The 24,842-nt window shown below is 40.4% G+C and overlaps 1 pseudogene; it reads left to right on the top strand.

Moving 5' to 3' along the window:
• Window positions 1–15,313: 15,313 nt before the first annotated feature.
• LOC122905424 overlaps window positions 15,314–24,842 on the top strand; it is a 39,533-nt pseudogene continuing 30,004 nt past the window's right edge.

Raw genomic sequence — 24,842 nt, 5'->3', positions numbered from 1 at the left:
AAAGGTAGATGCTTAATGACTAAGCCACCCAAGCGCCCCTTTCCAGTAGTTTTTTACCCTTGGTTTTCAGAATGATACAGTTGTTATCAAGAACACTCCTCCTTTAAGCAAGACCATTATATAAAAATTATATTACCTGAAATAAAAATGAGTGTATACTCACTTTGTAAAATCATTTACACATTGAGTTTCCCTGGTACTTTTGAAAATTATTAAATTCATTTGAAATTCTGATTTATACACCCTATGGGTAGCCTTATGATGTAAAGTAAGATATACTGATACCCATAAAGAAAATTCTTCCTCGCAAATTCACCAACCTTTCTCTATACATTCTATTTATTTATATATTCGTTATAGTCATGAATGTCCCAATAAATAAAGAATATGAGTAAAGTAACTACACAAACATATAATTGCTAGCTACCATTTGGGTACTTGCTGCAAGGAAACCTGTATTTCACATCACATCAGAAAAGATTGAGCTGAAATGTCAGTTTCAAGATAAACACTTTTAAGTGTCTGATTAAGGTGAGTTAGGCTTTTGGTATCTCAGGTGCCGAAAAGCTCTGCCCTAACATTTACTCAGTCCTGGAGAAAAAAAACTATGCTGAATCACAGGCAGAAAGATAAGAAAAACATTTTAAGTCTTCAAATTAAGTTAGTCACTCATTTTGCAACCGTATTCACTTCTGACAGCCTTGATAGACAAATATTTCAGGGGAACTGTATATAAAGAAAATAAATTGCCATTTGGAACTTTTCATGCCTGGCACCCTTGAGGAAAAAAGAACCCCAGCCTTATTCTGCACACAGCACTTCCTGCCACTTTGTTCTTTATTTAGTTCTCTTTAAAGTTCAGCAGCATTTTAATTCTTTCTCAAACTCTCCAAAATTCTAAATCACTCTCTACGTGACAGAATTTTGAATAAATCCTCAAGTTCTCAAAATATACAGTCCTGAGCCACAACTGAAAACAGCAGCTGGTGGTTTTGTCAGGTACCCTTTCTCCTCTGGCTGGGCGTGGTGCCCTCAGCCAGCACCATCTCCCCTCCACGGACCACAGCCGCCTGGTGCCTCACACTCACATGGGGCCTTCTGGCCTCATTACCCACGTCTCTAGCGCTTGTCTCATCACTGTGTGCATATTAGCCTCATCATCCTCTCCTTCCCCACAGAATCCTGACTTTTTTTTTCAAGTATCCACTCCTCCGCACAAACTCCAAGGAAACGAACTCAGGCCCCTGTTCCAAGAAGTGGATCTGGTTAGTCTGAGCAAATCAGTAGCTAGCACTCTTCTGATGACCATGAATTGAGTTGGTCCTTTTGGACTGAAGAGAAATACTTACAGCTCATGGTTGGAAAAGAAGTTCTCTCACTCTCCTCTGACTGCTGGACTTGAGTAAGGAAACATGAGACCCCAGTTGTCAGTAGCAGCCTCCCTGTGACCTAGGGAGAACCATCTTTGGCATGAAATTGATGTGGAAATCTGACATGGTTTCTTGATGTTATTATTGAGTCACTAATCATATCTCTTCTGGAGACTACCTGACTTCAGAATTTCTTTCTTGAAAGACTACGCAGAGGATTTAATATTCTGAAACACACTATGAATTCTTTCAAAAGGGGAGCGTAGGGGCACCTGGGTGGCTCGATCTGTTAAGCATCTGCATTTGGCTCAGATCATGATTTCAAATCCTGGGAACAAGCCCCACATCAGGCTCCCTGCTCAGCAGGGAGTCTGCTTTTCCCTCTTCCTCTGGCCTTCCCTACTTGCGCTCGCTCTGTGTCTCAAATAAATAAATAAAATCTTAAAAAAAAAAAAAAAGACAGGGGAAGTGTAATACACTGTCTTTTCCAAATATATTCAAACAAATAGCACTATTTCTTTCAAAGACCAACATTCCCTGGAACCCAAATCGGGAAACATGCACTATGGTCATATTAGGATTCTCTAACACCACAAATTTCTCCTGAGAAATTAGCAATCACCAGCCACTAAAGAGTAGAGGTAATGAACACACAATATGAACCTTTAAGCCCAAGATTCTCTGCTTGAGATGCACACTCTGTGTTGGCAGTTTGAACACAATCATGTAATAATTTTTTTTTCCAAATCAAGTTAGTACGTTGTTAAATCATATATCTACTTTACCCACAAACATTTTATATATGGCCTGATTCTTCTGCCCAAGAAATTAAAATGCCAACTACAGCAAGGCTTACTTCTTCTGCCTGACTTTCAAAGCCATCCTGATCTGACTCTTCCTAATTACTCATTTCTTACAACTCCCTAACCCAGACTAGTTTAGACTCATTACCCACTCCCATCCCTAGGTCCTCAGCTCAGACCCCAACCACAGCAGCCTCATCCTTCTCCTGTTCCTTTTCAGGTCTGGAATTCCAAATTCATTTTAATTAGACATTTAATTATATAAGCAATACATTAATACCTCTCCCTGTAAAAACTTAAGCACTATGCTAACATTCACTTCAACAGGCTCAATTCTGGTCCATCTCCTGCTTTTCCAGAAGTATCAAGTTGGTATAACCTTCCAGACCTTTCCCAAGTATTTGTGCACATAAAAATGAACCTACAGAACATACAGGGCCCATATTACATTCTATTTCCATTCTCTGTCCTCACTCTGATTACTGACAGCTTTAAGATCCTGGAAGCCAGAAGAGCTTTTGGCTTTAAGAAACTGAGAACAGGGAAAGAAAAGTACAACTTAGTCTATCAGGAAAAAAGTGGTATGTAGCACCCACTATTCCACAGAAAATGCCACATTCTCAGAAGGGCAAATACCAGACAGCAGAGCCATCTCACAAACAGACACAGAAGAGAAGAGAGAGAAGGCGAACTATGCGGTATTAGGAATAAGGCTGTAAGGCTCTCTGAAGAAGACTTCCTACATCCATCAGGCATTGGAGAGTAGCAATGATTTGAGGTAAGCCATATTCCAACACTATGCTGTCCAGTTCTTCACTGGGATCCTCTTCTCACAGTTAAGAGGTCTAAACCACGCTCTGCTCTACTAGTTCCTTTCCATTTCCTATTTCTGCTATCTGGGAAACTGGAAGGGATGCCACTTTGGATTTGGACAGCTACTTCCCAAAAGTTCAAGCCAAGGGATAGTAGGATAAGAAAAAAAAGTGTGTTTAAAATTGGGTCTGTCAGGGCGCCTGGGTGGCTCAGTGGGTTAAGCCGCTGCCTTTGGCTCAGGTCATGATCTCAGGGTCCTGAGATCGAGGCCCGCATCAGGCTCTCTGTTCAGCAGGGAGCCTGCTTCCTCCTCTCTCTCTGCCTGCCTCTCTGCCTGCTTGTGATCTCTCTCTGTCGAATAAATAAATAAAATCTTTAAAAAAAAAAAAAAAATTGGGTCTGTCAGTTCTTAGCTCACCTTTCACCAAGATAGCCAGCACTGTTCTTTTCTGAGTTTGACAGAAACACACATAGGGCAAGCATGTTCACGGTGCATGTTTTCCCCCAGGATCCAAGAGAGAACATAACTGGTGTCTGAGGTGGCTGGGACTTCACAGATAGACATCTGCAGTCTTACCAGTTTCCATCACTTGCTTCTCTGCCCACTCCACCTTCCCCTTCATTTCCTAAACTAGGCCTTTGGTTATGAAACCTCTTTTGTTAATATCCACTATATTCACTTGACTAAAATAAAATAACCAGATATAATGATTCCTAATGATTCTACCTTGTCCTAAATTCTACCCTGTAAGAAAGGTCTTCTTTGGACATCTTATTACCAAAAGATCTATCATATGCCACTAACTAAGGAAACAAATGAATAAGGCCTAGAGTGCTGCCCCAGCCAACTGCTCTGCTCCAGGGAATCCTGAGGGGGCTGGACAAATGGAAAGCATAACTCCTGGCTAGATTTGCCAAAACTGTTGCCAAATAAACTGAGATAAACTTGTTGCAAGAAAAGTCAGGAACTTGAGAGACAAGGGTTTGGAAAAGAGAAAGGGAGAAATTTATTTTGGGTGTCAGCAGCCGGGGGAGATGGCAAACTTAAACCTTAAGAACTGACATCTCTGCCTGCTAGATGAACACCGGGGGTATTATTACAAAGAGAGAGTGTCGGGGTGCACACAAAAGACCAGACAAGGAGCTCCTCATTATGGCTGAAGGTGGTATGTGTTCAGCCAGTGATCAAAGGCTGGGAAAGGAATTTGTAGGGTGTGGTCTTCCAGGTAGTCTGTTGCTTTTAGGGCTTTTTCTGGTGTGGTGGTTGGGCTAGTCTAGTCATTGCAAAACACCTTCATCAATTGCCTCAAGAAAGTGCAGTAAGAAATAAGCACAATGAGTTTTAGTTACAGCATGAGTTAAGTGGTCTTGACTATTTCTGACTTTAACTTGGGGGTCTATAGTTGAGTAAGAGGGCTCACTAACAATCTGATCCAATGTAGTCACTTCTTTCACATCTCCCTGTCTTAGATTTCTGCATAGCGTTTATCATATTTGATGTTTTTCTTTTTCCTATTGTTTTTAAATTGTCTGTCTTCTAGACTAGAATGGGAGTGGGGTACCATCTTGTTTACCCCAGCATCCCAGATACTGAAAGCAATGCCTAACATATAGAAAGTACTTAATGAATAAGTGTTGAATGAATTAATCCTTGGATCTCCAACTTCGCATATAAGGCCGTGCATGATCCTTTCTCTCTCACCTCTCTCTTATTTCTCATCCTTCCTCCAACTCATGCTGTTCTTCACCCAGATTCATCTACCTTATTTTTTTTTTTACTTTAAATTCTCTACTCATGTGTGTTGTTTCATCTCTCATTCTTTTCCACATATTATTATTTCCCACATATCATTCCCTCCCCTGCTGTTCCCAACCCTAGGTCCTACTGTCCCCATGTAGTTGAGTCCTCCCTAACTTTCAAGCATTACCTTTTTCAGGAAGAATCCTCACCTACCTTCTCTCACCCTCATTAAGCCACAAGTTCTACCACTGTGCCAAGAATTCTGTGCTTGAATCTATCAAAGTATGTATCTCATTGTCCTAATTATGTGTCTTTTACCCCCACTTTCTCTCTTGGATGCTGAGGTCAAGAATTGAGGTCATGGTAGTTGCTACACATCTGCAGCCCACTCAAAGTGGTTGCTAAATAAAGGAATAGGAAACATCCAAATATTTCTGAAAGGAGGAAAAGAAAATTGGGATGAGCTCGCTTCGGCAGCACATATAGAAAATTGGGATGAAAGGGAGGTAATTAGCTTAAGTGAAGGATAGACACTATTTAAATTTTTCAGATTTAATGAGATAAAGGAGAAAACTCTGAATGAGATCTGAGAAACTCTGTATCAAAGCCAAAGTCTAAGTCTGCAATGACCGTCCCTCATCCACTCCACTGAATTTCATGCAGTGATGTGGATATCTACTAGTTGTAGTCTTCTCAAAGTATTTATATTTATTATAGAGCTATCGAAAGCAAAAAATATATAATCCAATATGAAATTATCAAACTTACCTAAATTAAGCCTTCCTTTTAGCACACAATCTATGCACTTCTTTGGGATAGGAATAAGCTACACTAACAACCTTTATGTGGCATCTGTGATAATCCAATATCACCCTGTAGGTATAGATGTACTTCCCCCATTCATCCACAGCTGCCTAAACCTATTCTAGAGATTCGATCCAATAACGGGATTCTCGTTGTGTTACAGGATTTTTTTCTCCATCAGTGTCCCCAGTTCTTGGTCACACCACTTTGAAGAATGAAGAGGTAGACCAGACAAAGTGGAGGTCAGCAAAGCAGGGTTTATTGAGTGATAGCAAAGTGGTAGGACAAAGCTCCCAAGGAGGGAGGGGACCTGAGAAGGTTGCCACCAGAGTTTCTAAGACTAGAGGGTTTTATGGGCTTGTTAGTAGACTGTTTTAATCTGATTAAACTTAGCTGCCCTGTCATCCAGTCAGGTTTTTGTCACCTATCTATCATGTGGAAAAGGCTGAAGAGCTCCTTCCAGACTGGCATAAAATCGTTTTAAGGATGGTTTCCTCTTGGGATGCATGGGTGGTTCAGTACATTAAGTATCTGCCTTGGGCTCAGATCATGATCCAGGGTCCTGAGATTGAGTCTTGTGTGGGACTCCTTGCTCAGCAGGCAGCATCCTTCTCCCTCTGCCTGATGCTTCCCCTGCTTCTGCTCTCATGTGAGCTCTCTCTCTCTCTTTCCTCTCTCTTTCCCTCTGACAAATAAATAAATCATTTTTTTTTAAAAGGAGTGTGGTTTGGGGTGCCTGGGTGGCTCAGTGAGTTAAAGCTTCTGCCTTCAACTCAGGTCATGATTCCAGGGCCCTGGGATGGAGCCCCGCATTGGGCTCTCTTCTCGACAGGGAGCCTGCTTCTCTCTCTCTCTCTCTCTGCCTGCCTCCCTGCCTACTTGTGATCTCTCTCTGTGTCAAATAAATAAGTAAAAATCTTTAAAAAAAAGATTTAATAAAAAATAAAATAAAATAAAAGGAGTGTGGTTTCCTCTTTGCGCCAGGGGCCCTTGTCTCTGCCTGCCTTCTACCTGTCCTTCATCAGTTGGAGCAATATCAAGAACCATGCTCCAGAAGCTAAAACCTCCAGGATCAGACAAGGGCAAAGAGAAGATGAATTCCTGCAGCAGCATCATAGAGCTATGAAAATTTCATTAGTGGAAATCAATATGTTAGTCCTACACTTGTATATGTATATGCTGTTACTACAACCCTATGGTTATAAGTTTTATATATGTATAAATTAAGTAACCCTAAGGTGTTGGTTTTAGCTTTAGTTTTTATGTATATACAAATTAGGCTATTCTGTATGTCAGTTCTAGATGTGGTTTAGTATACTTCAAGAGTAGAGTAAATGTGGTTAAATATACTTCTAGAGTAGACTAAGTATCAGAACAGAACTCCCATCTGGCTGGAGCTTTACATATATGTAAATTAGATAATCCTAACATGTTGCTCCTAATAAGATGTGATGTTTTCTTTCACTGGACATAGACAGCTCTTATAGGTTAGTATAGTAAGATAGTCAGACCATAGCTGACCTGAGAATTGTAATTTACACACACACACATACACTTCACACACATTGGAAGCTCTAACCTACACTGTATAATTTCGTCCTCTTAAAAAGAGATGTATATATGATTCATCTCATTCTGCTCATAAAACTTACAAAGAGAACAAAAAGGACTCTCGAGGCTCCTTCCCAGATCTGTAATACTTTACATAGGCTTTAACCAAAGTTTTCTTTCCTATCCTCTTTTATTGTCTGGTGGCATTAAGGGTATGGGGTATGATAGAAAAGGTTCCAATTCTATGATACATAAGTACCCTGCATTTGACCCCCTAAAACTTACAGTTAGCCTAATTTTTCTTCTTGATATCCTAAGAGAAAAAAAGAAATTATAAAACACTGTAGGTCAACAGATTGATGGCCCCATAACAAACATCTTTCTTTCCCCCTTCCTTAGGTTTTTTTGGGGAGTTGAGGGTTTTGGGGTCTTTTTGTTTATTTGCTTTTTGTTTGTTGTTGTTGTTGTTGTTGTTTTTAAGATTTACCCATTTATTTGAGAGAAAGAGAGCATAGTGGGGGCAGAGAAAGAAGGCGGCAACCCCCCCCCACACTGAGTGAGGATTCCCAGTGTGGGGCTCAATCCCACAACCTCAAGATCATGACCTGAGCCAAAATCAAGAGTTGGATGCTCAACCGACTGAGCCCACCAGGAACTCCACAAACATTTTTCAAAGACTATTGAATGAATAAGGATGCAACACAGAGACATATAATAAGATCATAAAGCAAAGAGACAGATTTCCCAATATTCGTACAGGCCTATTAGTTTCATTTCTGTAGTTGTGCTTCTTATGTCGAAAGTCTCTAGGACAGAGAACTGGTCACCTACTGGCATTATAACCTCATTCTTCATATAATCAAAAACTTCCATTTACTATGGTAGAAATGTACACCATTACTGTGCCATCCTTCTCCTCTAAAGCTACTTCCTCTAAAGGAAGCTGAGAAAAGCGCCAAGTCAAGAGATGAATATGGTACACCTTCCTCAAGTTCAATTTTACTGAGATATTTGAAGGAGAAATGATTTGAAAGAAAAGTATTACAAAGAAACAACAGGTCCCAAAATGGAGTGACTTATGTTAAGCTCCACTAAGACTTAATACCTAACCTAACTACAGTTTCAGCCTCTCCCAGGAGGGGAATTTTAAACCACTCAGTCTAGAATTTGCTGATTAGCACTAAGGAAGTCATTTACATAAGACCCTTGCTCTTCCCCCTAAAGGAAGGTGAATTTGCCTGCAACAATCCTTTTCCTTTTGTTAAGTTCCTCATCCTGCCCTCATTTCTGCCTATAAAACCCTTCGATTTTGTATAGCTCCTCAGAGCACGTTTCTATTTGTTAGATGGAACACTGCCCATTTTATGAATCATTTTAAAAAACCCAATTCGATCTTAAAATTTACTGGGTTGAATTTTGTTCTTAAAGAGATTTTTTTTTTTTAAAGATTTTATATTATTTATTTGAGAGAGAGAGACAGTGAGAGAGAGCATGAGCGAGGAGAAGGTCAGAGAGCGAAGCGGACTCCCCATGGAGCTGGGAGCCTGATGTGGGACTCGATCCCGGGACTCCAGGATCACGCCCTGAGCCGGAGGCAGTCGTCCAACCAACTGCGCCACCCAGGCATCCCTGTTCTTAAAGAGATTTGATGACAGCAGGGGACCAAAGGAGAATTCTTTAGTTCCCTGCTTCTTTTTCCTTTTTTAAAAAGATTTATTTATTTATTTTAGATACCATGAGCAGCAGGGACAGAGGAAGAGGAGAGAATCTCGAGCACACTCCATGCTGAGCACAGAGCCAACTTGGGGCTCAAACTCACACCCTGAGATCACAACCTGAGCAGAAGCCAAGGGTCGGATGCTTAACCAACTGGGCCACCCAGGTGCCCTAAGAATTTCTGTGCCTTCTAAGACAATGGGAAACACAGGCACAGAGCCCTCAGACACTTCTAGTTCTCTTTCTCACCATTCCTGGAGGCCACTGATAGGGTCTTCTCAGGTCTGAGCTCTTATTCTCTGCATTCAGCTCCCAACCTAATTTGCTTTCCAAAGTATCTTATTTGTTTGGAAACCCCAGCCCGTGGTTCCTTCCCCAGATTCCACATTGGGAACTTCCCAGTGGCTGTTACAGTTCATTTGTTTGGAATCAATCCACAGTCCCCATTCTTTGGGGTCTTTTGATTCAATCCTTCCTCCAATTCCCAGATTTCACATATTCACTATTGAATGTTAAGCCAGAACTGAACTGGGTCTAACCTAAAAACCAGACTGGTTCCAGGAAAGGGATGGGTCCAATTTGGGCTGGACTGGGTCCAGTGGGAGGCCTCAGATGAATATCAAAATGGGAATCTTGGAAATCAAAAAGCCCACAGACATTAGTGAACATGGGTCAAGCATTCAGTGGTTATTATACTATTTGCCACCTCAAAAAGACTCCCATGATAAGCCCTCTTAGAAAATAGTTTGGCTCCAGCAAACCCAAAGGCTTAGCTAAAATAAATGGGATACTTTATATCCAAATAGTTGAGCATGTGACTTTATGGGACACTTGCTTATTTTATCTTTAAGAACTATAGTCCCAGAAGCTGCAGATATCTAGCAAAGTAGAAAAACTTTACTAAAAATAACCTAGAGTTACAATAGCCCATTACAGGGAACATTCCAATTAGACAAGATCACTCATTTAAGAAATGCACTTGAGAGGAAGGAATCCCAAGTTAAACAGAATAGGCTGTATACTTAATTGGTATGCAGAGCTTCCAAAAGGCTTCAAGATTCTAAAACAGCTTCACTAAAAGATTCCTTACAAAAGACTAATAATAAATTTAGGATGTAAGAGGCACCTAAAACAAAAGACAGTATGTCTGATATAATTCCTACTGCTCCCCATTATCCTTTTTTACCTGAGTACTCACGTTTTCCTAAACTCTGTCTGAACTACCTTTCTACTCAGAGAATGTTAGGCAGTTACCTTTTTTTTTTTTAAACTTAATTTTAAATCCTGGTAGAATTGCCATTCAGTGTTATATTAGTTTCAGGTATACAAGATAGTGAATCAGCAATTCCATAAAATACCCAGTGCTCATCAGGACAAGTGTACTCCTTAATCCCCATATAGGCAGTCATCTTTTAAAATAAAATTACCCAAGGTTGCAGACAAACTTCCTCAGTCTCCTTCAACCCTTGGTCAAAGATGAAGCTAAGGGCCATAGTTAAAGATTTCCTAAACCTAGGGTAGAAGACTGAAGGTTTTCTGAAGAGTTTAGAGTCATTATCAGGAGCTATGACCCTGGCAGCCAGATCTTTATCAGCCTGTACACAGGTTGGTAGCCCCTGGTGAAGCTCAAAACTGGAGGCAGGAAGACGGCAAAACCACAAGGATGATATTCAAGATCCTCTGTCTTCAACATCTTAGGGACTCAGAAAAGCTCACAAAATACCAACTGAACTTTTACAAGCCACTCCTAGAATCTTCCCTGCCCACACTGATTGGTCTAATATACAAACTTGCAAATAAAAAATAGATGAATCTGTGGCAGACTTTAAAGCCCATTTGGAAGCCCTTTTTCTATGATATTTAGGGTTCCATACAATTAATAAAGTCATCCAGGCTGCTGAGCTGCCCTCTTTGTAAACAGATTATCTCCTGAGACTAGTAGATTGATAAAAAGGTAGAAGATAGATGGAAGGCCACCAGCGTAACTGAACTCATGACTATAGCTAAGCATTTTGAGAGGACTCTGAAGCAGGATCACAAAAATCTTCCCAGCTATTAGCTTTACAGCTACAAGAGCTCCAAAACCAGAGAACTAAAACAACACCTGGGCCTCCCACATTGTACCCCCTAGGGGTCCATCATCAAATCACTGATCTAAAGATGATAGTATGGGCTATTATCAGGGAGATTCAAATCAAAACCACATTACATTGAGATACTACCTTACACCCATCAGAATGGCCAAAATCAACGAAACAATAAATAACAAGTGCTGGAGAAGATGTGGAGAAAGAGAAACCCTCTTACACTCTTGGTGGGAATGCAAGTTGGTACAGCCAGTTTGGAAAACAGTGTGGAGATTCCTTAAGAAATTTAAAATAGAGCTACCCTATGACCCTGCAATTGTACTACTGGGTATTTACCACAAAGATACTGATGCAATGAAAAGAAGGGCTATCTGTACCCCAATGTTCATAGCAGCAATGGTCACAGTCACCAAACTGTGGAAAGAACAAAGATGCCCTTCAGAGGATGAATGGATAAAGAAGATATGGTCCATATATACAATGGAGTATTATGCTTGCATCAGGGAAGATAAATACCCAACTTCTGTATCAACATGGACAGACTGGAGGAGATTATGCTGAGTGAAATAAGTCAAGCAGAGAGAGTCAATTATCATATGGTTTCACTTACTTGTGGAGCATAAGGAATAACATGGAGGACATTGGGAGATGGAGAGGAGAAGTGAGTTGGGGAAAATCGGAGGGGGAGACAAACCATGAGAGACTGCGGACGCTGAGAAACAAACTGAGGGTGTTTTGGAGGGGAGGGAGGAGGGAGGTTGGGTGAACCTACTGGTGGGTATTAAGGAGGGCACACATTGCATGGAGCATTGGATGTGGTGCATAAACAATGAATTTTGGAACACTGAAAAAAAAATTTAATTTAAAAAAATGTATACCCTTAAAAAAAAAAAGTAAGTATGGGCTATAATCAACAGGACACTGAAATAAAGATTGTCCTCAAAGGTCTTATGCAAATTCTTCTCAAATGCCCTCTTATTTAACATCCAAAAGCAAGCCCCCATTTGGGTCCCTCCCACAGTTAACAGGTCTCCAAGGGGTTCTCTGGTAAACTATTACCAGCAATTTTATTAAAACGTCAAAAGAAAAATAAAATTAATACAAAATCTTTCCAAATTTTACTTGATGACAGACCTACACTTTCTACTTTAAACACTAACCTCATAGGACAACAAACCCCTCAGACTAAGAAGATTTCAATAGTAGGGGTATCTGAGAAAGTTCAGAGAAAATTTTTATCTCAACCCAGTACAAATGACTCTCGGACCTTCTACTGAAAAACATTCCTTTTGGCTATGTGATACAGCCCCAACCAGCCTATTAGATAATTAAAAGGGCTAAAACATTTTGTCTCCAGTGGATATCTCACCTCGGAATTTCCTGACCATCTGGACCTGATCTTTTATGTTCCTTAGTTTGTCCTTGACACAGAAGAGGAAGAATTCCAGCAAAAGTCCCCTAATTTAATTGAGGTACCTGAAAACCATGCGCTGCTTATAATATGACAATAGAAGAATAGAAACTATGGCACCTATAAAGATTTGAATAGATATTACTAAACCTCTCCCTTAATTACCTCAGTATCCAGTAAAACCTGAGGCCAGATAAGGCCTCATACCACAGAAGAAGGTCTAATTACCCAGGGGCTAATCATTCCCTGTACTGGTCCCCGCAACACACTAATCTTGATGGTCCAGAAACATAATGTATAGGGACGGTGATTTGTCTAGGATTTGAGAGCTGTTAAGAAGGCAATTATTCCCCATTTCCAATTGCTCCAAACCAGAGTACCCTCTGTCACAAGTGACACCAGATTTAAAGTAGTTCACTGTCATAGACCTTTGTTCAGCCTTTTTTAGCTTCCCTATAGACCCCAACAGTCAGTTTTTATTTGCCTTTCCTTGGACCAATTATACATGGACAGTTATGCCTCAAGAGTTCCCTGAAGTCCCTTCTTACTTCTTTCAAGTACTTCACCAAGATTTAAATAACCTTCATCCAGTTCCCTCAGAGATGGGGCCTGGTCTTTTACCATACCTAGATGATCTTTTGCTGTGCTCAGGTACCAAAGAGGCATCTGTAATAGGTTCCATTTATTTGTTGCCACAGCTAAAAAGGGACACAAAGTCTCTGAAGAAAAATTACAACTATCTCTAGATACTGTCCCTTACCTAGCTCATGATCTAAATGCTGTCTCCAAAAAGAATAAAGCTAATCCAGGAATTTCCTAGACCCACAACTAAGTGAGAGTTTTTTGGATTTCTAGGTTTATTTGGTTATTATAGGTTGCTAATTTTTCTCTATTAGCTTCCCCACTGTATGAACTTTAATAAGTTATTCATCCCTGAGTACTTTTTTTTTTTTTAAAGATTTTATTTATTTATTTGAGAGAGAGAGACAGTGAGAGAGAGCACGAGCGAGGAGAAGGTCAGAGAGCGAAGCAGACTCCCCATGGAGCTGGGAGCCTGATGCGGGACTCGATCCCGGGACTCCAGGATCATGCCCTGAGCTGAAGGCAGTCGTCCAACCAACTGAGCCACCCAGGCATCCCTGAGTACTTTTTGTGAGAAGACAAATATGAACAGGATTTTAGGAGACTAAAACAAACACTGCAAGAACAGCCAGGCTTAGGGCCACCTAACTATTCAAAACCTTTAACCTTTGTACATGAAAGGAATAATCAAACCCAGGATATGCTCACACAAATAATGGTAATAAAACAGGCCTTTTGCCCATTATAGCACACAACTTGATTCGGCTGCTCATGCCCATCCTGGCTGTCTTAAGGCTATAGCCACAGCTGCAAAGTTAGTAGAAGCCTCAGCAGATCTGACCCTAGGAAATGACATTTTTTTGCAAACTCCACTGGCTGTCTAAAGTCTTAACTCTGAACTGACTCACCATTTCTCTGCAAGTAGACTAACTTCCTCCATGATCTTTCTGTTTTCATCACCTAATCTCCATCTTAAATGTTGCAATGTCCTTCATCCTGCTATGTTATTACCTCTGCCTGATGCAAGTAAGTCCCAAGACTACGAGGTAATAGCATTCCATTATGAGATACCCCTTTAATTAATCCTGCCCCAATCTTGTTTGTTGATGAGTCATACTGTGGAATAAAGGAATTTTTAAGCTGGTTTTGCTATTTCTACTCAATGTGACCTACTCAAGAGGGAACACTTCCCTTCAGCTAAATCTTCCCAACAAGCAGAGCTCCATACCCTTACTAGTGCATGCCAGTTATCAGAAGGACAAACCATGAATATTTAATATATTATCCTGATAATTGGTATGTCCTTGGAGTCATCCATGATTTGGGGATATTATGGAAACAAAGGGGTTTTCTTATATCCCCTGGGACCCTAATTAAAAATGGGCAACAAGTAAATGATCTTAGTGCTAGTCTCTTACCTTCTGAAATTGCTGTCATTGAAATTGAGGCTGACACAAAAAGGACTAAATGTGAATATCAGAGAAGCACCCTAGCTGACCTTCATGCAAAGGCAACAGCACCAGAATCTATAAAGATTGTAGCCCATGTGGTTTTGTGTCCATTCTGCTTCTGCAAAAAATGGTCCTTCCTTTGCCAGATTTTTGTCATCCTGATGTCCTTGTCACATGCAACAGTCTGCTCCTAAATCAGAATGATAAAAATGGGCAAAAATGGTTAAATTAAACAAATGATCAGGGCTATGGGAAACCTAAAACAGCTGCTTGGTTCCTCCCAGATCCCCAGCAAATCCTAGTTTTCAGTTTTTGCTTCCCTTCACTTATCATAGTATATTTAATGGGACTCAAATTATGAATCGACTTTGGTAGGGAGATTTCTATAAAATTGCAAAAACAGTTTACTGCTAGGTTCACAGTTCTGGAAAAACTATTTTTGTCCTCCAAGACCTCAGACCTCCTCCCTCTGGACCCTTTGAAACCTGCAACTAAACTTCATTCAACTACTATTTAGTATGGATTATCAATATGTTTTTCTTATTGTACATATGTTTTCTGGATGGGTTGGGCTTCCCCTGCCTCAAACCTGATGCCCTCCCACTGGTAAAGTAACTGTTAGAAAGTATGTTTCCCATTTGGGGTGTACATTCCACAGTCTCTAGTGGTCAAAACTCCCACTTCACTGGGTAAATCATATGAGTCTTAATGAAAACCTTGCAAACTTCTTGGAATAATCAATGTCCCTAACACCCTCAATCATCAGTCAAGGTTGAGAGAATAGGATCCTCCAACTTAAAATGTCTAAACTTGCCAAAATCACCAGACTCCCCTGACCTAAGGTATAGCCTTTGGTTTTGCTGACTGTTAACAGTACCCCCTTTGGGAAACATAAGCTCACTCCACATAAGATGGTTACTGGCAGACCAATGTCTGTCTTTTGGTATATAACCTTCTGCTAATCCCTTGCTGTCTCACGCCAGTATGACCAGCTACTGTAAGTCTTCAATCTCTTATATTTAATCATATCATCACTAGATTGAAGAAGTTTTCCTAGATTCCAATTCAAAGGATCCTGTTGATTACAGTTTAGAGCCTGGTAACTGGGTAATCTTGAAGTATCACCAGAGGAAGACAGCTCTTGAGTTCTACTGGAAGGGAATTTACCAAGTATTCATGGCCACTGACACTGCTGTAAGACTAGAAGACATTGAGCCTTGGATACACCATCCAGCTAAAGAAGACTCCACTGACATCTGATCCTATACAGACACTGAAGACCTACAAATCAAGTTGATGAGGAAAAGAAGGAGCTGACATCAAAGTAGACAACTTCCAAGACACTGGATTAAGGGACACCTGGGTGGCTCAGTCAGCTAAGCATCTGCCTTCAGTTCAGGTCATGATCCCAGGGTCCTGGGATCAAGGAGTCCCACATCAGGCTCCTTGCTCATTGGGGAACCCGCTTCTCTCTCTGTCTGCTGCGTCCCCTGCTTGTGCTCTCTATTTCTCGCTCTCTGACAAATTTAAAAAAAAAAAATTGTTTTAAACCTTAAAAAAAACTTTCTTAAAAAAAAAAAGATGCTGGTTCAAATCAAAATTTTATACAGTAACTCACCATGAAATCGTTTCTCCTTTTTTTTTTAATTTAAATTTTTTTTACCCTACCGCGGGCCTAGAAAGATAATGCCTTTGTCCATATCTTCCAGGCCATTCCTAAAGGGGGTAACCTTTCAGATGCTGAATTGGTCATGAGGTAAGACGTCCTCTGGTCCTCCCTATGACCAACTTCTCTTCTACTCCCAATGTCATTGCAAACTACAATTGCTCCCTCAGAAGTATTTGCCCAGCTAGACACATTTGTCTACTACATACATCTTAGCACATCTGCACCCTTATATTCCCATGATTATCTAGATCAGATTTGCCACCAGGTCCAAGAGATTTCACCAGCAGTACCCATCTTTATAAGTCATTTAGGGTACCTTTTATTTCAGGTTAGGATATTCTTTTCCCATATGTGTTAAAAACCTGACTGATCCCTGGCTTAAGAGTAAATGCGATTGAGAATATGATCAGAAATTTCTCCTTAACTCTTGGAGACATTGCAGATTCCATTGCTAGGACACAAGGTACCCAACAAAGGTCCCTAGATTCTCTGGCCCAAGCTGTTCTTGCTAACAGTATTGTCTCTTAGCTGAGCAAGGAGGTCTCTCTGCTATGACCAACACCACCTACTGTACCTGGATTAATTCTTCAGGAGAAACTGAAATGAAGTTACATAATATCACTGAGCAAGCCCTCTGGCTTAAAGGGTGACTCCATTTATGGGTCTTTCTTTGATTGGTTTGGGGGCCATGGCTCTGAAGTACACTCAAATATCAGGAATTGTCTTTTTTTTTTTAGGATCAAACCATTTTATTGAGGGGCTTAGGGGAAAGGTCAAAAGGGAGGAGGACAAGGAGACCCAACATCCATTAGTCTGGCTGGAACCTCACCCCTCCAGCATCACAGTCCCCCCAAAAAAGCAGGAATTGTCTTGCTTATAGTTATCATAGTAATCTCCCAGGTACACTGTATTCTCCCAAAAGCTTTAAATGCATGTTGAGATCCCCTAACCACCATGCAAATGATCACCCTGAGAAATGGAACATCAAGAAAGGAACAAAGGGAATGATCAACTAAAAAAAATGTGGGCATAAAGTTGTGATCTCTGAATACCACAGTGATTCAGAAAAAAAAAAAAATGAGATCAAAGCATTGAAAAGAAAACAATAGACCCAAAATGGAGTCACTTGTGCTAGGCCACATCACCAAAATGAAGCTAAATACTGAACTTAATTACAGTTTAAACATCCCCCAGAAATATTATCTGGAATAGGCAATCAGGAATTTTCTGGTCAGTAATCTGTCTCATGGGCCCTTTCCACCCCCCAAAGATGCGATAATTTACCTAATAAAAACCTTTTTCCCCAAAGGAAGGTGACTTCTCAGGACTTTTTCTGCTCATGACTTCCTTGGTCTGCCTTTAAAAACCTTTCCCTTTCTAAAGCCCTTTGGAGCTCTCTTCTGCTTGCTAGGTGGAATGCTGTGCAATATATGAATTGTTTAAATAAGCCAATTAGATCTTTAAACTGTACCCAGTTGAAGTTTTGTTATTTAATAAAAACTTGAGGAACTACAGATCAGTAACTGAGAGTAGCCCTAATTCCTTTAATTTTGATCACATCTCTGTTAGGCTGAGAGTTTGATTGAAAGGGAGGAACAGTTAAAAGAAACAAACTCCAAAATGGAATCAGTTATGTTAAACACCAAGACTTAATACCTAATCTCATTGCAGTTTCAGCCTTTCCCATGAGGATAATTTTAAACCATTCAGTCTAGAATTTGTTATCCACACTAGTGAAGTCATCTATATAACACTCCTTGTCCTTTCCTCCAAGAGAAGGTGGCCTTGCCTAAAACAATCCTTTCTTTTCTTTTGCTAGTAACTTATTTGCCCTGCCCCATTTCACCTATAAAAGCTTTCTATTTTATACAGCTCCTTGGAACACTCCAATATTTTTCAACAGTATGTTGCCTGATTCATGAATCAGTGAATAAATAAAGCAGATTAAATCTTTGAATTTGCTTAGTTGGATTTTTGCTTTTAACCAATGGGAAGTAGCTTTAAACATAATTTGGTATAAAAACAAAGATATATTATAATGTCCAATGCAAAGTGTTCATTAATTGTAAAGATTAAATGAAGAACAAAGAGTATGATCTTGTTGTAAGCAGGTTCATGTTCTGACTCCAGCCCCCATTTTCTCCGACTAGGCTGGTGGCCACTCTCCTTTGTCTTGGTGTTTTTTTCAATGGAAAAGTTTAAGACACATTGAATCCCTGTAGATTTTCAAAAATATAGAATGAGAGCTGAAACTAAAAGGGATATTTGTGTGTACTTTAAATGTACAGAAAATTCATGTAATCAGGACGTAGCACCTCTCTATTCTGAGTTTGTCTTCTTTTTTTTGCTGTACCACAGTACCACCCTACCCCTGCAAAAAAGAAACTCATGCCTGTATTCCCACTGTGCCCAAGCATTCTGAGTCCACAAAACTTTACTTGCACTGATGATAATGTGCATTACACATGAAAATATCCATCCATCCCCCCATCAGGGAGTTGGGCACCCGAGGATACAAAGGTAAGTGTGATGTTGTTCCTAACCTAGACAAATTCACAGGCATGTGAGGAATCTAGATATCAATTTTTAAATGGCTTTATAATGTGATAAATCGATGAATAAAGCTACAAAGTGCTGCAGAGGCAGGGGAAAGGATTCCTTGCTATGCACGGGAAGAACTGGCAGGGGAGATTTCCCAAAGGAAGCAGCCTTCAAGGATCCAGTTAGGATCTTTGCAGCAGCAAAGTGAGCCTCCATCTGAGTGGAATCCAGATATGATCTGAGAACTCCTCTGCCCAGCTGGCTTCTTCCTCCGTTCTCTCCCTCACTCCAGCCCTCCATATCTCTAACGCCTGCAGTTCATTCAACAGTTCCAAAACACTTTCTTACTTTTTAAATTATGTTAACATTAAACCATTTGTTGAGCATTTGTCCTATGATTTTTACTATAACATTTTTACTATAACATTTAATACTCCCCAAAACCACATTTTATCATTCCTACTTTACTCATGAGATCATTGAGGCTCAAAGAGGTTACGTTTCATACATAGATCAATCTACATTATCCACTGCACTCACTATCTCCCTTGGTTATAAAGTTGTCTTTGCTTGCAGGTATTTGACATGCATATTTTTATGAATGAAATACTAATATCTAGACTAGCTAACAAAAAAATTCAGGATGGACATGGTCATTATTTGAGGATGGAATTATGCATTTTTAAAAATATTTCTTTCCACTTTTACATGTTACCAAAAAAAAAAAACTTTTCCTCTTAATATGAAGAAGAAAATAGAGAAACTCAAATCAGAAGATGGGGAGGGAGGGAGAGACACATAGTAAAGAGAAAGAATAACGAGCAGCCAGAAACATGGAGACATGCATGGAGTGAGGTACATTAGAGAAAAAGTTCATACAGTCCAATCTCAATCTCCTTTGAAATTTTAAAGGCCCAGAAAATACTGATCTAAAATCAGGAGGCATCAGGCTACAAATGGAGCCTGGGAAATATCAGAGAAGCAAAGCTCTCAAGTCTTCAGTGCAAACAGCTCAACTAAGCAGCCCCTGGTGAACAGAGCTCTGGTGTTCACAATTCAGTTGTGCTCAAGAGAAAGGCCTGCAAGGTATCCATCTCCATAATCAGATGTGGACAAAGAACGTCCACCTGCATCCACACTCTCCGCGCCTCTGAGTTTGAATGCAAAGCTGCAGCTGGCAACACGACACTCCCCGACCACTGCCAGGCCCAGGGTGAGACCAGCACGGCTTGCAGAGCTAGGATCTATGTCCAGACCAAAGGGGTGTGCCAGAAGTCAGCAAGCCAGGAGAGAAATGTAAGAACACCCTCCCCTTGTCCAATCTCTGCCTTCTGCTGTCCTGTGTCCTGAGGATGAAAAGGGGCAGCACTTCCACTGCTGCTGCGTCAAGGAGCATTTCCCAGGGTGGATTTGCCAAGAGACTGAGGCAGAGCTTTGTGACAGAGTCCTCCTCCTGCAAACTCAGGTGGCTGCAAGAAGGTATCTTAAGCTAAAGACTCAATCAACAGGGAAGCTAAATTGGACATTTTCAATGCCTCTTTGGATCCCACTCTTTTCCTCTAAGGTCCTTTTCAAAATCCATGTGGTTTTACCAAATACTCACTTAGACCTATTAGAAGTTGAAGAAGAAAAAAATCGGTAGCCCAAGAAGACCTCATCAATTCCTTTTTTCCTGTGGTTGCAACATCAAAGGCTGTTGGATTCAGTCATAGTTGCCATTTTCCAGGAGCTGGTGATCACAGAGGGAAAGGATTTTATTTACGGTGGGGGGTAAAAAGGCAGCAAGACCAATTTATGTTTCTTGGAAGCAGTGAATACCAGGGGCTGGATGCAGATAAGATTATCTGAGCTAACAGTGTAACAGGGATAGTTCATTTCTAATATTCTGTCTACTGATAAAGAACTGCCAATTAAAGAAAACCTCAACCTAGTGTCTGTAAAAAGGGAGAGTCACAAGTCAGACTGAGAAATTCAGATAAGAGGTGTCAGCAACATTCCAGGAAGCAAGTTGAGAGAAAGTTATACATGCATACATGCACACACACACACACACACACACACACGCATGTGTGCACAGACAGGAAATATACACAAGACATCAGGGGTGTAGTATTGCTGGTAAAAACAGATGCAGTGCCCTGAGTATAATTAATCACTATTCCTGTAACCTCAGCAAAATAAAAGTGTTCTCCACCCAAACCCTGAAGAGCCTGTCAAAATGAGCTAGGGAAAAAAAGATTCCAATTTTTCTCATTCAGGTGTTATGATGTGGATGGAGAAGAAAGTCATGCCACAGTTGCAGAGCTCTCCTGTCACTGAAAGGAGGTCCTCTACAGGTTGTAGCTTCTCATCTCCCCGCTGATGGCAGTTACAAAGGAACGTTCTCATATTTCTAGGAATGCTTCTGACATAGAAAGTGAAATATATCCTTCTCAACAGTCAAGGCCCTGAGAAAATGAGCCTGGGCTGTCAGATCCGCCCGTGAACTAGAGTGAATAGAAATATTTTGTGTGCTGTCTCTCTGCCCAAGTCCTGCAGGTGGCCTGCATTTCTCACTCCTTACTTACACTCTAAGTGACTCTCCCTGTACTAATGACTGCTTCTCAGGGGACATGCAGTTGTATTCTTGTCTCTTTTCCTGTATGCTTTTATCTATCTCACTTTCCTACCTCTCACAGAGAATGGACCATAGGTAGGGGACAGCACAAAAAAACCTCACTGCAACCCACCATTTTCCCCAAGAACCAGTTATCCCAAAACACAGGTAGGACCATCTTTGCCCACAACATAATGGGAGTTGTGCATGTAATATGATTTTAAGGTTGTAGCTGTGTTGACTTGGACTAGCCTATCATAAAGCCTAAATTCTACCGTGATGAGTAATTTTTTTTAAAAGATTTTTATTTATTTATTTGACAGACAGAGATCACAAGTAGGCAGAGAGGCAGGCAGAGAGAGAGAGGAGGAAGCAGGCTCCCCGCGGAACAGAGAGCCCGATGTGGGGCTCAATCCCAGGACCCTGAGATCATGACCTGAGCTGAAGGCAGAGGTTTTAACCCACTGAGCCACCCAGGCACCCCGTGATGAGTAATTTTTAGAACACAAGACAGTCAAATGTGCCCTTATAAAAGTCCACAAATAGAGAACACATAAGCATTATTAATGGACAGAAATTGATCTTCTGGTTGTTTATGAAGGAGTGTGGCAGAGGAAAGAATAAGGAAATTCTTAGAACTTCTAATCCAACCCAGTAAATCCTTTGTCCGGCCAGGCCCCTTCCAACAGGTCTGCCATGAGATTAAACTGAAAGTATCTTCATATGCAACATTAACCTCAAAACTTTCATCTTTAAATATAATACTAAACTCTATTCAGCTTTGCAATACCAATTGTTTGTTACTGGCCCTTAGTTCCCAGCCATTTCCCATCTAAAACCAGTGGTGCCTCCCTGAAAATTTCATTCTCCTTCCAGTCATTCCCTAACAAATATTTGCTCTCTTTCTCTCTTCCCCTCTTTTTCCTACCACCCATTCCCCAACTTCCTCTCCTTTACTTGATAAAACTCAGATGGTCACATTGACAAACATACCATGTAAGCTTCATCCCAAATGGATTTCCAGTGAGCTAAGGGAAATTTGAAGATAACATTTCTTGAGTTTCCACCGAGCTGATTAAAGCCCAGATTTTAAGAGTTTGGAAACAAGGCAGATAGTAAGATTACAGGGATTTACTGACTGCATAAGGATTGCATCAAACCCCACTGGTAAGGAGATGTAGTAGGAGGCAGAGCTTTGGAGGCTGCTGGACTTGGGAGTCTGAAACAACTGGATTTAAATCCTGGTTCTAACATTTAATAAATATACAAATTTGGACAAATTATTAAATCATTCTAAGTCTCATTTTTCTCATCTCTAAAATGGAAATAACAATATCTTTTTTTCAGAGTTGTATTAAATGAGGCAATAAATGTAAATGAATGAAATAAAGATAAATGGAAAAGTTTTGTGTGTGTGTTTTTAATTTATTCTCTATTCTTTCCGATCAAAGTATCAGTGGTTTCTTTTGACTTTCAGAGTAAAGAGCTCAGTTTTCAGTTCCATTTTTTGGTCCTTGGACTTCAGTTGAAAATGTAGCTTACTATATGGCCAATGGGTATGACACACTGTAATCAGATAAAATCAATGTCAAGAGGAACCTGTGTGACACAGTCAGTTAGGTGTCCAACTCTTGGTTTCCACTCAGGTCATAATCTCAGGGTCATGAGATCAAGCCCCACTTTTGACTCCGTGATCAGCAGGGAATCTGCTCGAGATTCTCCCCCCCACTCTGTCTGCCCTTCCCCACCCCACTCTTTGTCTAAAATAAGTAAATAAATAAAATCAATGTCAAATAAAGAACTTGGAATCAGATGAAAATTCATACTCAGATTCTTTCTATATCTTTACCTCCAGACAAGGCTACTTGAGTGATTAAAACCAAATAAATATCACCTTGTCTCTGAAGCCATTTAAAAATAATGCCCTCTGTCCTCACTAGACAATATGGATAAAATGGTGAGCAAAACAGATGTGAGCCCTGCCCTGCAGGAGTAACTGTATATTTATAGACATGCCTCTTCCACTAGACTCTAGAGTCCCAGCCAAGTATTCTTCACTCTAATCTTGGTGTACAAGTATTCAAAAGAAATTACTGAATGAATGAATGAATGAATGATTGGTTGAATTCAACCCTTCATAAAACATAAAAGTTATGTTTTTTTAAAAGGAAAGGTCAGGATAGTTTTGTTTATTTATTTATTTTTACTTTTAAAAATTATAGTGTTTATGGAACACCTGGGTGGCTCAGTCTGTTAAGCATCTGCTTTTGGCTCAGGTCATGATTTTGGGGTCCTGGGCTTAAGCCCCACCTCAGGCTCTCTGCTCAGTGGGGAGTCTGCTTATCCCTCTTCCTCTTTGCACGTGCTCTCTCACTTGCTTGCTCTCACTCTCAAGTGAATAATAAAATCTTTTTTTTTTTAATTACAGTGTTTATTCCTAATACACCACTAGTTGATTGGCTACTGCCTTAGTCTGTTCAGGCTGCCATAACAAAATACCAAAATAACAAAAAACTGAGTGACTTAAACAACAGGGATTTATTTCTCACAGTTCTGGAAGATCTTAGTCCAAGATCAAGATGCCCCTCAATTCAGTTTACCAGTAAGGGATCTCATCCTGATCTTCCAATGGCTACCTCTAGCTCTGTCCTCACAAGGCAGAAGAGAAACTTTTTCTTTCTCATAAGGACACTAATCCCATCCTGGAGTGGCTCATTTTCATGACTTCATCTAAACCTAATTACTTCCCAAAGGCCCCACCTCCAAATACTATCACACTGGGGGTTAGGCTTTCAGTGTATGAACTGGGGGTAGGAGGACACAAATATTCCATCCATAATAGCAACAGTCTTTTATAATTTACCCAATAGAGGGCAAACAAAAAGTTTTCAGGAGATACATTCTAAATGATTAGATTGTTTTAAGTAAGAGAAAGAAAGGAGAGGGGATGGGAGGAAAAGAAAAAAGAAAAGAGGAGAGGAGATGGGGAGAAGGAGGGGAGGGTCAGGGAGGGGAGGGGAGAGAAAGAAAAGGGAAGGGAAGGGAAGGGAAGGGAAGGAAAAAGAAAAGAAAAGAAAAAAAAAAGGAAAAAAGAGGAAAGGATAGGATTGATTCCTAGCGGCAAAACATATTTCATGGAAAAATCCATCAAGAGTAGTGGATCTGGGAGAGGATGGTTGGGTTATGGACATTGGGGAGAGTATGTGCCATGGTGAGTGCTGTGAAGTGTGTAAACCTGGAGATTCATAGACCTGTACTCCTGGGGCTAATAATACATTATATGTTAATAAAAAATAAAAATAATTTTTTTAAAAAGATCCTAACACTGGCTCTATAACAAATTATAATGGGCTTTGATCAGGTCACTTCACCTCCTTGCTCCTAACAGGGAAGGAGCTAGACTGAGTGATCCTCAGGTCCCTCTCCTGTTCTGCTATGCTGAGATTCTCATAGAAGTAGTCACCTTAAACATTATTTTTTAATTTGAGGGTCCCTATTGTGGCCTCTCCTTACCAAACTCTGACACAGATTGAATAGAAACACACAAATGAAAACAGTACTTGTTTTCATTCAAGACCACATCATCCACCTGAGAAGCAATTGTCCTCCATTTCCCCTCCCCTACATGGGATGCCAGGTCTGTGATTAAAGCACCCAGAGTCCTACTTGAGGCAATCTGCACTCACCTTAGTTAGTGAAAAGACCAA

Source organism: Neovison vison, chromosome 4, assembly GCF_020171115.1.
Source record: "Neovison vison isolate M4711 chromosome 4, ASM_NN_V1, whole genome shotgun sequence".
Lineage (NCBI taxonomy): Eukaryota > Metazoa > Chordata > Mammalia > Carnivora > Mustelidae > Neogale > Neogale vison.
The sequence above is the reverse complement of the archived record's forward strand: the minus strand, read 5'-3'. Positions and strand labels throughout refer to the sequence as shown.